Raw genomic sequence first — 17,204 nt, forward strand, 5'->3', positions numbered from 1 at the left:
AATTAGAGAATCATGCAATTTTAAAGCTAAAATAACCTGTTAGAGATCACCTAGTATAACATCCTCATCCATTTTGTTCCCCCAATTTACTCATAGTCCTAATCCACTTTTTTATTATGATGGTTCAGATATTTTTCACAATATGTAAGTACTTTTAATGTATCCTACAAATGCTCCAGGTTGCTTGAGAAGAAGCTTGATAACTAGTACTTGATAACTGGTTCCTCTATCAGACACCTAAGTGTTTTATTCAGAATTTTTTAAAAAATGTATATTATTTTGTTTCCCTAGGGAGACTGAAGCTCCATAAACACAGGATTGGGATCTTATACTTCTAAATCCTCAAGGTATAAAGTAGCTATGCAATAAATACTTATAGATGTGGATTTTTCAAAGTTGTTTTTTAAAAAAAAACTGTTGTAGAATTGGATCCAGAAAAGCTTAGGGCTCAAACTTAATTCTGATTTTTAGCTATACATACAATCTTGTTTTTGGCTCTGTCTTTGTCCAGTTTCAGGAACTCATTGAATGTTATCTCTTCAATCTTCTTCTTAATGCTGATGAAAGCACAATGAGATGAGTGCTTTTTATGTTCCAACACAGGATCATCCTCTGGTTCCCAGCCCTCTAGTTCCTTGAAACAAAAGAAGCACTGGGCTAAATCAGGCTCGTTCTCACTTGGGCAATGGATGAACCCAGCTTCAGCCATCTGCTCCGGAGTGCAGGCTCAGTCCTCTGTGAAAGGCCAGTTCTGGAAGGTGGAGATGTGGGTATCAAGCAGGTAGAGCTGCCACATCGGGGGCAGCTGTGGGGTGCTCATCCTGCAGCCGGAACCACCGACCGTTTCAAATGCAGCCACCACCAACGGCCTATTTTGAGGGGAAGAATGGCATGTGGATGGTGGCACTTGAGTTATGCTTTGAAGGAAGATATGGAATGAGGAGATTGTTCCTGGGAGAACAAAGGCATTGGGCACAGAGAAGGAATATGTGGATGAGGAATTGCTGTAAGGGCAGTTTCTAATGACATGGTTAATCTAACTAAGTAATATATATATATATATATATATATATATATATATATATATATATATATATATATACATATACATATATATGCACACATATATGCATAATATAAATTGTGTAATTGTAAGGCTGCATGTAGCAGGGATGTTTAGCAGATGCCATAATTGATAAAGGTGGAAAAGTAACCTCAATCATGCTGGGGAGGACACAGGAGAAACTCTGTTGACTCATTTTCAGTCACTGGGATGTCTCCTGATGAATAGCTGACTAAAACTCAGGAGGTTGGAATCTTAGTAGAACAACCACTCTCTTTATTATCTATAAGAATGTTTGGTAACTAGACTTCATACTCCACCTACAGCAGGTGGAGTGAATACACATTTTTGTGAAAGATAACTAAGACTAGCAAATTATTCCCCATTTCTTCCAATTTCCTTAACTATAGGAGTTTTCCAAAAAGGAATATAAAATTAAATGGAATATAGTTTTCCCCAATCTTTTTCTTTTATATTGAACTTCATACTTAATATAAACTTCTGTGAAGTACAGAGCATGCTGAAGGCAAGCCAGAAAGCTAATTTTCATTAATATGTTTTATTTTTTTAAATAGGAAAAATAGTTTTAATTTTTAAAATAAATTTTTTAGATTCAGGCTCAAGGCCTAATTTGGGCAAGGTGATCAGTTCACATCAGAAGTTGTTCAGGGTCAAGGATTATTAATTTATTTTATTTTACTTTTTAAATTTAAATATTTATTTATTTATTTATTTACTTGTCCAATTATATACAGTAGTAGTTTTCAACAATCAATTTTCTGTAAGGTTTTGAGAATTACATTTTTCTCTCTCTCCCTTCCCTCCCCCAAGCTCCTGACAGAAAGCAATCTAATGCAGGCTCTATATGTATAACCATCCTAAACATAGATCTACATTAAGCATGTTGTGAAAGAAGACTCAAATCCAAACTAAAGAAAAAAAATTAAGAGAGAAGAGTGACATAATACATTAGGACAATTTTTAAAAATTAGATAGTAAAGTCTGATCTACATTTAAACGCCAAAATTCTTTTTCTGAATATGGATTGCATTTTCTATCACATATTTTAAATTGTCTGTGATTATTGTCCTGATGAAATAAACAAGTTCATCATGGTTGATCATGACCCCATGGTGATGTTAGTATGTATAATATTCTTCTGGCTCTGTTCATCTCACTCAGCATCAATTCATGCAAATCTTTCCAGAGTTTTCTGAAGTCCCATTCCTCATGATTTCTTATAGAACAATAGTGTTTCATCACATTCATATAGCACAATTTGTTCAGTCATTCTCCAGTTGATGTACATTTCCTTAATTTCCAATTCTTTGCCACCACAGAAAGAGCTGCTGTAAATATTTTTATATATGAATTTTTATAGTCTCTTTGGGATAGAGCCCTAGTAGTGGTATTGATGGATCAAAGGATATGAACATTTTTATTGCCCTTTGGGCATAATTCCAAATTGCTCTCCAGAAGGATTGGATTAGTTCATAACTCCACCCCCCCAAAATGTATTAGTGTTCCAGTTTTCTAACATCCCCTCCAATATTGATCAATTTTCCTTTTTAGCTATATTGCCAAATCTGAGAGGTGTGTGGTAGTACTCAGAGATGTTTTAATTTGCATTTCTTTAAGAATGACTTGTAGCATTCTTTTGTATAAGTATAAATAGCTTTAATTCCTTCATCTGAGAATTGCCTTTTTATAACTTTTGACTATATCAATTGGGGAATGACTTGTATTTTCATAAATCTGATTCAATTCTGTATATATTTTAGAAATGAATCCTTTGTCAGAAACACGTTGTAAAAAATTCTTTCCCAAATTAATCCTGGCTGTGTTGTTTTTGTTTGTGCAAAAACTTCAATTTAATGTAATCAAAATTATCAATTTTGCCTTTTATAATGTTCTCTATCTCTTCTTTGTTTATAAAGTGCTCCCCTTTCCATAGATCTGACAGATAACCGATTCCTTATTCTTCTAATTGGCTTAGGATATCACTTTTTAATATCTAAATCCTATACCTACTTGGGTGTGAAATGTTAGTCTATGCCTAATTTCTGCCATTCTGTCTTCCAGTTTTTCCAGCAATTTTTATTAAAGAGTGAGTTCTTATTCCAGAATCTGGGTTTATCAAACAGCAGATTACTATAGTCATTTACTGCTGTTTCTTTGTACCTAATTACATCTGCTTCTCTGTTTCTTAATCAGACCAAACAGTTTTGATGACTGATGCTTTATAATATAATTTTAGATCTGGCATAGCTAGGCTACCTTCCTTTGCATTTTTTTCATTAATTCCCTTGGTATCCTTGACCTTTTGTTCCTCCATATGAATTTAGTTATTATTTTTGTAGCTCAATAAAGTAATTTTTTGGATGTTCAATTGGTATGGCACCAAATAAGTAATTTAATGTAACTACAATTGTCATTTTTCTTACATTATCTCGGACTACCCAAGGATCATTATTTATTTTTTTTAGGTTTTTGCAAGGCAAATGGGGTTAAGTGGCTTGCCCAAGGCCACACAGCTAGGTAATTATTAAGTGTCTGAGACTGGATTTGAACTCAGGGACTCCTTACTCCAGGGCCGGTGCTTTATCCACTGTGCCACCTAGCCGCCCCATAGGATCATTATTTTCAACAAAAATTCTTATTCCTATGATATTACCTTCTCATTACCCCAAGATTTTTTTTATTTCCTCACTTTTTCTAATGTTATTGGAAGTTTTTTAGTCCCCCCCCCCACCAAAGGACTGTAGCATAAATATCACTTCTCAAGCTTTCATTTTTGTTTTCTTTGGAATAATTTAATACCAAATTAAAATGCCAAGATTACTAAAATTTCAGAACCTCCAATCAATTTTAACCCTATGAAAGAAAATTTTCCAAACACTTTCTGGCTTTTAGAATAATTATGGATATGGCATTCAAAACTGCTCAGTAGAACTGAAGAGATTTAATTAACCCTTCTGTCCGATTCTTAAGTCTGGGTCTCTTTTTGTCTCAAAAGTAGTGCTGAGAGCTCTATATATTTCTCTGGTCAGAACTGAATGAAGTCCTTAATTCCTCTGCAAATCCTAATGTCATCTCTTGAAGACTATATTATTACTACTCTGGATTTATCTCAGGTAAGAGTTGCAGGAGTAATGAATGCCTATCTTCTTCCTCTGTCTTTGCCTTTAATTTTGTCATTGCTGTTGAGTTGTATCAGTCATGTCGGGCTCTTTGTGACTACATTTGGCATTTTCTTGTCAAAGGTACTGGAGTGGTTTGCCATTCCTATGTCCATCTCATTTTATATATGAGGAAACTGAGGCAAACAGTGTTAATGATATTCCCAGGGCCATACAGCTAGGAAATGACAATAAATCTTTCTGACTCCAGGGCTGCTCTACTGTATCTACTGTATCATCTAGCCTCCCTGAATATTATCCCCCTTCCTTTAATTCATTGTATTAAGAAACAAGAATACACATTGGCATCATTAAATGGAGTATATGTCTCATTCTTAAAATTATGAGTAGATAGGAAGCAGGAAGTTCAAGGATTCCATAAATACTTATATGCACCAAGTAACTGGTATTTTGTTCTTATGTATTTTTTCCACTGATGTGGATTCTAGAAATTAAAAAAGAAACCTATCATATAGAATTCTTTGAAATTTTTTCATATTAAAATGGGATCCCTATGCTCAGAAAGGTTAGGAAGCTCTGATGTAGTTGAGAAACCTGCTGAGCTAGGTGTCAGGAAATTTGGATTTTGAGTTCCAGATATGTGAGCAATTATCTATGTGATTTAGGCATCTTATGTTTCAGGCTCTCAGGGATCCTATCTATAAAATGAAGAACTTGGAACAGACCATAAAATCATAGATCTAGAGTTTGTAGCAACCTAAGAGAACATTGAGTCTTACCTCCCTCATTAAGATACATAGGAGTTACATGACTCGACCAAAGTCATACAAGCAATGAATGTAAGACAGCGGATTTGAACCCAGTTCTGTTGCTCCAGGGTTCTTCCAGCTCTGTGACTTTTTGAGTTATGCCTGATACCACAGACACACAGACACACACACACACACACACACACACACACACACACACAAACACACACATCACCTCTAAGAAATTTTAAAATTTGTTTTGTTTTTTCATATTCTATATTTTATACTGTACTTTATACTATACTATACATTGACTCAGAAAAATATTTTCTACCCCTTGTAAAACATCCATAAAAATATCTGCACATATTTACATAGTGATTTAAGAGACTTTTCAAGGCTAAGTGAGAATTAGAATGTGAAAATTCTCACATCAATAGTGGCTAAAATCCCAACTGTTTGTTGCTATTGTTATTTAGTTTTTTCAGTTGCATCCAGCTCTTCATGACCCCATTTGAGATTTTCTTGATAAAGGCACTGGCATTGTTTGTAATTTTATTTTCCAGCTCACTTTACAGATGAGGAAACTGAGGCAAACTGGGTTAAGTGATTTACCCAAGGTTACACAGCTAGTAAGGGTCTAAAGCCAGATTTGAACTCATGAAGATGAGTCTCACTCCAGGTCTTGGCACTTTATCTCAAGAGTGGGGAACCTTTTACCTGCCATGAATATTTGGGTATATGATATAGCCTGTTATACTTGGTCAAGCATTTAATTAATTCACCCCTAAAAAAACAGATTTATTGAATTTTGAGTTCCACCTGCGGTTGCTGTGGCAATACCAGACTAAATGATTTCATGGGTCTTATATGGCCCACAGGCTAGACATTCCCTTCTCCTGCTCTATGAGCCAATGAACCATTTCAGTGCTCCAAATCCCTAAATCTAGAGATTAATTTCTTTGGGTCCATTTGTATTTTGGGACTGTCTTAAAATGCATCCCTTCACTTTATCTACAGATAAGGCTACTGTTGGCTATAGAACATTCCCCAAAAATGTTCAACCCTACATTTGCCAGGCCAGTCTTAGGCCAACCCCTTACAATTTGAAGTTTTTCCAATAGTTCTGCTCCAGGGCTAGAAGCTAACCTTATCCAGAGCCAAGCCACCAAGGTATCTCTGGAGACTAAAATTACTCCCAGAGGCAAAACATACCAGGTAGCTTTCATGCCAGGCCTGGACCGTATCCAATCTTGGCTTGGTCTTTGTTGAGAAAGGTCCATTTCTTCCACTCAAATCATGGGCCCTATCATTAGGGCTTTATTAACCTAATAAATGCATTTCCTAAACAAAACCCTAGTGCTGACAGATGACACCAAATATCATAGGGGGCCCTCATCAGCAACATCTGCCAAGTCCCCTTCTTTGTTTCATTATAAATGGGGCTTGTCTCTAAAAGCTCTTCTACCACAATCTCTGGGCATGCTACAAAAGACATCTATTCAATTACTTGCAGCCTGCTCTGTCCATTATTTGGAAGGGCTAATCCTGCAGAAACCATTAAGGGCATTCAGAAAACATGCCAAGGTGATGGCACAAAAGAAGTGGAATCTTAATGAATGAAAGCAGGGTACTGATTCACAGGTGCTAATAAGGGTAAGTGTAGTCTGTTAGTAAAGAAAGATTTACATGTGTTCAGAATATTAAAAGGTTCTGTTTACTGTAGCAAATAACCTGCTCTGACAATGACAATGACTGTCAGCTAATGCTTGATGCAGATGTCTGGCTCTCAAAATGAATCAGCAGGACAGCTAATAAGCATGCAGAGAGTCCACCTCTCTGGCAGACAGCATTGGTTTCTCATAAGACTCCAGTTTTTATGGAAGCAAAGCCTTGTTTTAAAGACAGCCTGTTGGAGTGGATAGAATACTGGAGTTGGAGTTAGGAGACTGGTTTGAATCCTTACTGACTAGGTGAGTATGGACAGACTCAGAGACTCCTCAATTTCCTCATATGTGAAATGAATTTGATAATATTTATTTATTGTGAAGAAAGTGCTTTTCAAATCTTAAAGTATTTTAAAAATCTATTATTTACTAAGTTTTAAGATTGCTGTGCTTTCTGCATCATCCTCATTTAACTTTCATAAGGACCATGTATCTTACAATTCAATTAAATATTTATTATAAACTTACTCATACGTGTTTGGGGCACTGTGTGATTGGTCCCTGACCATATTCAATTCAACAAACAGTTTGCTAAGTTAGAAAGAAGTGGCCTATGCCTTCAAGGAGTTCATAGACTTATCAGGAGGAAATAACATATGCCTAGGTAGGTATATGTATATAAATAAAAATTACATACAGTGCAATGGAAGTGGAGGGGAGAAGAAAACCAAGAACTGGGGGAAATCCAAGAAGGACAGGGGGAGCACACTTCAGGAATGAAGTCAGTTTGTACCCAAACCCAGACACAAGAGGAAAGAGATGAAACACAAATCTACAGAATACAGCAAATAGGACATTTGCCTGGGATGTAAAATGCATGTGAAAGAGGAAGATTGATTCAGGATGGAAAAAGCCAGACTGTGATAATCTTTTGAGTGCCAAACAAAGGAGTTTGTATTTGAAACTAAATATAATAGGGGTCACTGGTGGTACTTGAACAGAAGAGTGACATTGTTAGACCTGTGTTTTAGGAACCTCAATTTGACAGCCTATAGAGGCTACATTAAAGACAAAATGGATGCTTGAAATGAGAAGATGATTTCAGGGGATATTTTAGTTCCTAAATTGAAGGATTGTGAAGAGTTAAGTGGGAAGATTCAATAGTTGTAAAGGAATAGCCAGTAAGATTGGCATCCAATTATATAAGTGAGATAAGAGGGAAGTCAACCATTGCCACCTTTGGTGAATGGAAGGATGCTGGTATCAGAAGTATGATGGAAGTTGGCTGCAACCAGGCTGATAGTTAAATGGTCAATGTGAGTATAAAATTTACACCTTGAAAACCATCAAACACTACAGTTCAGAGCTAAATTTATTGTTTTGTTGATTTAAAGTGATAAAGAAAATAAACTTACAAGGGTGCATGTAATTTCATTTTAATTGGAGAACTGAGAGTTAAAAATTTACCAGTACATTCCTGGTGGTACCCTTGACAAAAATAGGAAAGTAAGAAGGAAAGGAAAATATTAGTGTGAAAGATAATGAGTTTTATTCTATGCATGTTAATTTTAAGGTGCCTATGAGGCACCTAGTTGGCAGTGTTTAGCAGACAGTTGATAATGAAGGACTGGCTTCATAAGAGGGCCTATTGATATGGGAGCTGTCCCCACGTGAAACCAGGGGAGTTGATCAAAATCACCAAGAAAATGAATGCAGAGAGAGAAAGGAGTCTCCAGGCTAAAACTCAAGTATTTAGATACACATGTAGGTAGCTATAATACATGATATTATAGAATAGATGCATTTAAAAAAGTAGGAATTTAAAAGGTAGAGATAGCAAACTGACCCCAGAGTCAGGAAGACCCCAGTTCACATTATGCTCTAGATGAACATTGTCTTTTATTCAAGTGGGTCATGTTTCATAGAATCATAGATTTAGAAATGGTTGGGGATTTCAAAGTCATGTAGAACAAACCAATCATTTTACAGTTAAGGAAATTGAGATGCAGACAGGCGAAATCCAAAGTCACTCAGGTAGTCAGCGGCAGGGTCAGCTGAACTCAGGTCCTCTGGCTCCAAATGCAGTATTTCTCTCTCTCTCAATCACCCCACCACCACAAAACAGTACTTACAACTACACATATACTATTTGACTATACCAGCGTCAAAGAATGCTTAGATTACTTTTCCACTTTATGAAGATAAAACCTTCCTGAAAATTTTCCCCATCAAATATAATTTATTTTGAAACTCCTTAAATAGGAAATTATAGGTGTGGTTAGGTGGCAAAGTGTATAGAGCACCAGTCCTGGAGTCAGGAGTAGCTGAGAGTTCAGATCCGGCCTTAGACACTTAACAATTACCTAGCTGTGTGGCCTTGGGCAAGCCATTTAAACCCATTTGCTTTGCACTGCCCCCCAAAATCCCCAAAAACCCTAAAAAACCCTAAAATAGGAAATTATAATTCTCCATCTTATAAACCAGATACTGGATTTTATATAAATTATTTTTAGGTTTTTTTCCCACAAGGCAATGAGGTTAAATGGCTTGTCCAAGGCCACAAACTAGGTAATTGTTAAGTATCTAAGGCCGGATTTGAACTCAGGTACTCCTGACTCCAGGGCTGGTGCTCTATCCAATGCACCACCTAGTTGACCAATGAATTTTATATAAACCTTTAAGGGTAAAGGACAGGTAGGTGGCTCAGTGTGATGGTCCTGGAATGAAGAAGACCTGAAATCAAATCTGACCTCAGATCTTTCTAGATGAGTAACCCTGGGTAAGTCACTTAACCCTATTTGCTTCAGTTTCCTCACTTGTAAAAAATGAGTTGGAGAATGAAATGGAAAAACCACTCCAGGATCCTTGCTAAGAAAAGCCCAAATAGAATCAGAAAAAGTTGGATGCAACTGAAAAGTCTAAACAACAATCAAGTGGAAAACACAGTGCTCTACTCTTTACAAAAGAGAAGAGGGATGGCAAACAGCTACTAACTCCCCCCATCACTTTCCTTTTAGGATTGTATGATCATTAAACTGGACCTGAAAGAGACATTGGAAATTATATTATCCAACTTTCTCAATTTAGAGATGGGAAAACTAGAGGCCAAATGAAATAATGATTTGCTGAAGTTGGAAGTAAGATTCTAGCTCTTGGTTTCCAGTATTTTCACATTGTCTCTTGAAACCACACAAAATGGCATTTGGAAACCATAGTATCATATCAGTAACAAACTGTTATTCAAACCCTCAATAATCATAGAAAATTTTGAAGAGAACCAGAGGAATCTTTGCCCATTTACCACTCTACATATATATACCTTTTGGAAATAAATTATAAGGAAATATACTGAACACAGTCCTTTTAATAGTGTTCGACTATGACTCCATTTGGGATTTTCTTGGAAAGATACTGGAGTAGTTTGACATTTCCTTCCAACTATCCTCTCAGTTATTTCTCAGGATTATTATAGTCCAATTTAAATAAATAATACATTAAAAACAAAAGCCAAAAAAGTAAATTAACAGATAAGGAAACTAAGTTAATTTACTTGCCTAGGGTCAAACAGTTATTAGGTATCTAAGATCAGATTTGAACCCATGAAGATAAGTCTTCTTTTTTGTTGTTGTTTATTAAAGGCAAGTTTTTAATTGATATTTTTCTTTTTTTTCTTTAGGTTTTTGCAAGGCAATGGGGTTGTCCAAGGCCACACAGCTAGGTAAATATTAAATGTCCGAGGCCAGATTTGAACTGAGGTCCTCCTGACTCCAGGGCCACTGCTCTATCCACTGCACCACCTAGCTGCCCCTGATATTTTTATTTTTAATTGATATTTTATTTAATTTTTACAACTACATACTTTGGTAGTTTTTCAGCATTTATCCATCTGCAAATTTATAAGCTACACACTTTTCTACCATCCTCTTTTTTCCTCCCCACTCCCGTTGGAAGCAGATAGTCTGGTAAAAGTTGTACAGTGTAAGAGGAATTAGGAATAAAGGAAAAGAAAGAAAACCATGAGATAGCAAGACAAAAAAAAAAGAGAAGATGATTCCATTCAGATTCTATGGTTTGGTTTGGTTTTTGCCTCTGGTTGTGAATGGCATTGTCCATAACAGGTCTCCCAGGGTAGCCCTTGATCCCTAACTGCTGAGAGGAGCTATTTCCATTATAGATGCTCGATTCACAAAGTTGTTGTTAAATGTGTACAATGATTTCCTGGTTCTACTCCCTTCACTCAGCATCCGTTCATGTAATTCTTTGCATACTTCCCTAAAGTACAGCCATTCTTGGTTTTTAGAGAACTTATAATAGTTCTCCACACCATTCATATACCATAACTTGTTCAGCCATTCCCCACTTGATGGGCATCCCTTCAGTTTCCAATATTTTTTGCCACTACAAAAAGAGCAGCTATAAATACTTTTGAACATATGGGACTTATCCAATAATTTATTATGTCTCCTGGGTATATGCATAGATTGGGTATTGCTGGGTCAAAAGGTACGAACAGTTTTATTGCTCTTTGGGCATAGTTCCAGATTGCTCTCCATAATGACTAGAGTTAATAACTCCACCAGCAATGCATTAATGTCCCAATTTTCCCATATTCTCTCCAAGATTGATCATTTTCCCTTTTCATCATTTTAACCAATCTGATAGGTATGAGGTGGTAACTCATAATTGTTTTAATTTGCATTTCTCTAATCGATAATGATTTGGAGCATTTTTTTCATGTGATTATATATAGCTTTAATTTCTTCATCTGAAAACTGTCTGTTCATATCCTTTGACCATTTGTCAATAGGGAAATGACTTGCATTTTTATAATTTTGATTCAGTTCTCTATATATTTTAGAAATGAGACCTTTAACAGAAACATTAGTTGTGATTTTTTCCCCTAGCTTTCTGTTTTCCTTCTAATCTTGGCTGCATTCATTTTTTTAGTGTAAAACCTTTTTAACTTAATATAATCAATATCATCTATTTCATAATTTTTAGTGTTCTCTATTTCTCATTTGATCATAAATTTCTCCCTTTTCCATTTATCTTAAAGAGTATTTCTTGATTGGTTTATGGCATCATCCTTTGTGTATAAATTCTGTACACATTTTGACATTATTTTGGTATAGTGTGTGAGATATGGACCTATGTCTTGTTTTTGCCATACTATTTTCCAGTTTTCCCAACAGTTTTTGTAGAATAGTGAGTTCTGATCTCAGAAGTTAATGTATTTGGTTTTGTCAAACAGTAGATTACTATAGTCATTGACTACTGTTTGTTTTGTACTTTTTCTAAATCAGTGATCCATTACTCTATTTCTTAACCAGAACCAGATAATTTTAATAACTACCTCTTTATAGTATCTAGTATAGCAAGGCCATCTTCTTTTGCATTTTTTCACCAATTCCCTTGATATTATTGGCCTTTTGTTGTTCTAGATGAATTTTGTTACTATTTTTCTAGCTCTATAAAATAGTTATTTGGTAGTTTGATTGGTATGACATTGAAAAAGTAATTGATTTTGGCTAGAATTGTCATTTTTATTATATTAACTTAGCCTAACCATGAGAAACTGATGTTTTTCCATTTGTTTATATGTGACTTTATTTGAGTGAAAAGTATTTTGTTATTGAGCTCATATAATTTGCGGGTTTGTCTTGGGAGTTGGATTCCCAAGTATTTTGTGTTGTCTGCAGTTACTACTTCTCACTTTCTATTTCTTGTCCTTGGGCTTTGTTGTTCATATATAGAAATTCTGATGATTTATTATTTTGTATCCTCCTGCTTTGCTGAAGTTGTTAATTGTTTCAAGTAGGTTTTTAGTTGATTTTTTTAGAATTCTCTAAGTATATTATATTATTGTTCACAAAGCATGAAAGTATAAAAGACAAGTTTAATAAGAATATTAAAAACTATTTTGTAAATCCTTATAAAGGTCTAGTATTTTAATAAATAAGAATATAATGACCAAAGTAAGCATTTGTCATTGACTTAATTGAAATAATTTTTAATTTCTTAAGCTAGTCACTTTAACTTTTGTGGGCATTTATTGTTACACTTCTAAGACAAGGAAACTGAATGACATGATGTCCACATACTGAACATATTTTTATTCTTACTTGTGAAGACTATTAATAAATACATACTAAGATTAACTATGCAGCAAAATATGTATTATATCCAAACCCTATGTTTAAGAACTGAAGGGATCTCAATAAACATCTGGTTAAACTCCTTCCTTTTACAAATGAAGTGCCTGAGGCTCAAGGATGAGTCTTCTTGACTTCAATACTGTCACTATCTATCCATTGTGCCATCTAGATAGCAACTTTAAGAAATAATTATTTTGCCCATATCACATTCTAATTTGCTATACTAATCTGTGAAGCTACTCAAAGCAGTTTTCATCTTTATATTCCCAGGACTTAGCATAATGCTTTGAACATAATAAATTATTTTAATAAACATTTGATGAATGAATGGATTGAGAGTCAACATTTGCCGTGTGACTACTATACCTTTAGATAGCTGCAGTGTCATGAAGATGATATACATTTAGGTCCTTGACTTCATCAAGTTCACATTCTCCTAGTATCTTAGTCATTTATTGTTTTATATATGTATGTGTGTGTGTGTGTGTGTGTGTGTGTGTGTGTATATAAATTATATATATATATATATATATATATATAGTTTTGTTTTAGAGGGTTTTTCAATGGCTCTGCAGTTTGGAGATGAGAACACTGGTCTTCAGTTATATCTCTGCTATGGACTACCACCAGCTTAGTTATGATAATTATTTTTTATCTTCTATCAGTTCAGTGATGGTGCTCTATGTCCCTGCATGATCTCATCTGATCCTCATAGCAACCATGCTTGAGGTAGATAGTGCAAGAATTATTATCTCTACATAGGAGGAAGTTGAGGATCACAGAGAGTAGGTGATTTGCCCATTAACACACAGCTACTCACTATCAGAGGCTAAATAAGAATCTTCTCAACTTCAATTGGAGAAGGAAATGGCAAACCACTTCAGTTTGCCAAGAAAATCACAAAGAAAGTCACAAAAGAGTCAGATACAAGTGAAACAACCAAACAACAACGATGACAAATTAGAATAGTCACTTTTCTGCTCCCTCATTCCTGCCTACTGACCTGAGTCAGTTAGCAGGATTATTGATTTAAGAATCTCACCAGTGCTTTGTACATACTAAATGATTAATACATGTTTGTTGAAATGAATATTGTAGTCATTTATTTTTAATTATACATCAGGCACGAATGCATTTTTGAGAAACTGTAGTGTGATTTAATATTAATTTCTGAATTCTTGTGTGGCTTAGTTAATACAGGCAGTTTGAGCATAAATAACCTGAAATACTTTTTATAAAAGAAGGAAGCACTTTCCCTATTACATATTAGTGAAAGTAGAACCAGATCAAAGTGAGAACCCACCAAAACTCATTATTAATAGGAGTAGGACCATAAAGCAAATCCATAGCTTTTTTCCTATTTCACTAGAACTTCCATTTTCTATGAATTAACCTCAGATGACATTAGAAAGGAAGCTGATAATTTAACTAATTCGTCTGAAGATGTGAATGACTAAGAGGCAATTAACTCTTTCAGGGCTGTTATTCCAGCAGATAATGCTTAACAATACAAAAGAAATAAATCTCTAACACTTTTAGGCTATTCACAAAGCAAAGTGAATAATTTTAGGTGCCATAAGGGAAATATCCAGGAATAAGGAGGATTTTTCTGTTGTGGCTGATACTTTATGACCCCCTCTTTGAGGTTTTTCTTGGCAAAGGTACTGGAGGGGTTTACCTTTTTTTTCCTCCAGTTCATTTTACAGTTGAGCACACTGAGGCAAGTAGGGTTAAATGACTTGCCTAGGATAATGCAGTGAATGTCTGATGATGGCTTTGAACTCATGAAGGTGAGTCTTCCCAATTCCTAGCTCAGTACTCTATTCACTTCAGCATCTAACTGGCCCTTTAAATCAAATCATAATTAGGAGTAGGAACATAAATAATTCTAAGTTCAGTTCTGCTGGATGTATAATAGAATAGAATCAAAACAGAAAATGCCTGTTCAATTCAAAATGGCATATCAATTAATATGTGACAGGTGATTAAAGAACCTGAATACATCAAAACAGAGAAGCCATCAGTTATTACTTATTCTTTCAACAGTCATTAGTTTGAGAAATAAAGACTTGAAGGGCAAAACAGGCAATTAAATTTTGAGATTAAAGAAAGATAAGTAGGAGGATATATAAAAGAAAACTGGGAAAATAGGGAATTAGAAAAATTAATATAAGAAAAACAATTATTCCCACCTGTCCTGCATGTCTTTAATGAAGATCTAAAACATGGACACACACAAGATTATAGATAATTTTTATAATAAAACTGAGGAGAAGGAGGCATCCATGTCTACCTATAATTTTAGGGATTCCAGAAAAGTTAACATTTCCCTCTCCCCTTGTGGGCTGTTATCACTAATACCAGAAATTTCACTAATGATCCAGTCTTATTAAGCGTTTATCAAACATCTACTTGGAGCAGTTAGCTGGAGCAGTGGTTAGAGACTTCAGGGTCTGAAGTTAGGAAGACTCCCCTTTGTGAGCTGAAATTTACTGAGCTTTCTGGAACACTTGTTCCATAATTAACAAACCATTTATCTCTTGCTCTTTCCATCTCCTAGTACTTACTGAGACATGATTCCCTGCCTTTTTTTCACTTTCCCCACACCATCCCAAAGATAATGCATCCCTGGCAGCCCTTTCCATTTCTAGCTGCACTTTTTATTGTTATCCCTTCCCCTATTGTTTATCTTCTCCTCATTGGTCAGAGATGGGAGACTGAATACTTTCTCCTCACTGAACTGGTGCCCTCATTCTAGGGATTTGTTTCTTCAGATACTCTCTTACTAGTTCTTGAATTTATTCAATCCCCATCCCACACAGATGTAATATCATACCCTTCTTTCTATTACCAAAAAAGTTTCACTTTTAGATTTTAGAACTCCAAATGTATGTTATCTAATCATAATCTTTTCTCTTTCCATCTCTTCCTATATCATACCTCTCTTAAACCTATTTTTTCCCTCACCATGACCTTCAATTCAATTCCTCAGTCTCACAGTACTACCCCAGGACATCATCCCTACCCTAGCTACACTCTTCTCCCTTCTTTATCTAGACTTCTTGATGAACCAATTTTTACTTTAAAGATACCAGGAAACATTTATTCAATGCTTACTATGAACCAGGCACTATGCCAAGAACTGAGAGATACACCATATCACAGTCTTAGCTAAATTCCAACTATATTTTACCCTTTTTCCTCATCTCTTCAGGGTATATACCCAGTAGTGGTATTGCTGGGTCAAAGGGTATGCACATTTTTGTTGCCCTTTGGGCATAGTTCCAAATAGCTCTCCAGAAGGGTTGGATGAGTTCACAGCTCCACCAACAGTGTAATAGTGTCCCAAATTTCCCACATCCCTTTCAACAATGATCATTATCCTTCCTGGTCATACTGGCCAATCTGAGAGGTGTGAGGTGGTACCTCAGAGAAGCTTTAATTTGCATTTCTCTAATAATTAATGATTTAGAGCATTTTTTTCATATGGCTATGGATTGCTTTGATCTCCTCATCTGCAAATTGCCTTTGCATATCCTTTGACCATTTGTCAATTGGGGAATGGCTTTTTGTTTTAAAAATATGACTCAGTTCTCTGTATATTTTAGAAATGAGTCCTTTGTCAGAATTATTAGTTGTAAAGATTGTTTCCCAATTTACTACTTTTCTTTTGGTCTTGATTACATCAATTTTATCTGTGCAAAAGCTTTTTAATTTAATGTAATCGAACTCATGACTTGTTGTAGTCGTTTTGCTAAGATTTTATTTAGGATTTTTGCATCTATATTCATCAGGGAAATAGGTCTATAATTTTCTTTCTCTGTTTTAACTCTTCCTGGTAATAAGGGTAAAAACATTACTTGTACAAAAATATTTATAACAGCCCTGTTTGTGGTGGCAAAGAATTGGAAATCCAGTAAATGTCCTTCAATTGGGGAATGGCTTAGCAAACTGTGGTATATGTATGTCATGGAACACTATTGTCCTATTAGAAAGCAGGAGGGACGGGATTTCAGGGAAACCTGGAGGGATTTGCATGAACTGATGCTGAGTGAGATGAGCAGAACCAGAAAAACACTGTACACCCTAACAGCAACATGGGAGTGATGTTCAACCTTGAAGGACTTGCTCATTCCATCAGTGCAACAATCAGGAACAATTTTGGGCTGTCTGCAAAGGAGAGTACCATCTGTATCCAGATAAGGAGCTGTGGAGTTTGAACAAAGTACAAGGATTATTGCCTTTAATTTGGGAAAAAACCAGATATCTTATTGTCTGATCTTGTTACCTCTGAGAATTCTGTTCTCTTTAAGGATATGATTTCTCTCTCATCACACCCAATTTGGATCAAGGTACAACATGGAAACAAAATAAAGACTGACAGAGTGCTATCTGTGGGGTGGGGGTGGGGGTGGAGGGAAGCAAGATTG

The 17,204-nt window shown here is 35.4% G+C and overlaps 1 long non-coding RNA gene across 1 annotated transcript; it reads left to right on the forward strand.

The window, feature by feature from the left end:
• The first annotated feature begins 4,010 nt into the window (after positions 1-4,010).
• Positions 4,011-16,895, forward strand: LOC141492051 (uncharacterized). The gene is made up of 3 exons (XR_012469839.1): positions 4,011-4,197; positions 10,296-10,337; positions 16,868-16,895. It is a non-coding gene; the product is annotated as an uncharacterized LOC141492051 (long non-coding RNA).
• The last annotated feature ends 309 nt before the right edge of the window (positions 16,896-17,204 follow it).

Source organism: Macrotis lagotis, chromosome 6, assembly GCF_037893015.1.
Source record: "Macrotis lagotis isolate mMagLag1 chromosome 6, bilby.v1.9.chrom.fasta, whole genome shotgun sequence".
Taxonomy (NCBI): domain Eukaryota; kingdom Metazoa; phylum Chordata; class Mammalia; order Peramelemorphia; family Peramelidae; genus Macrotis; species Macrotis lagotis.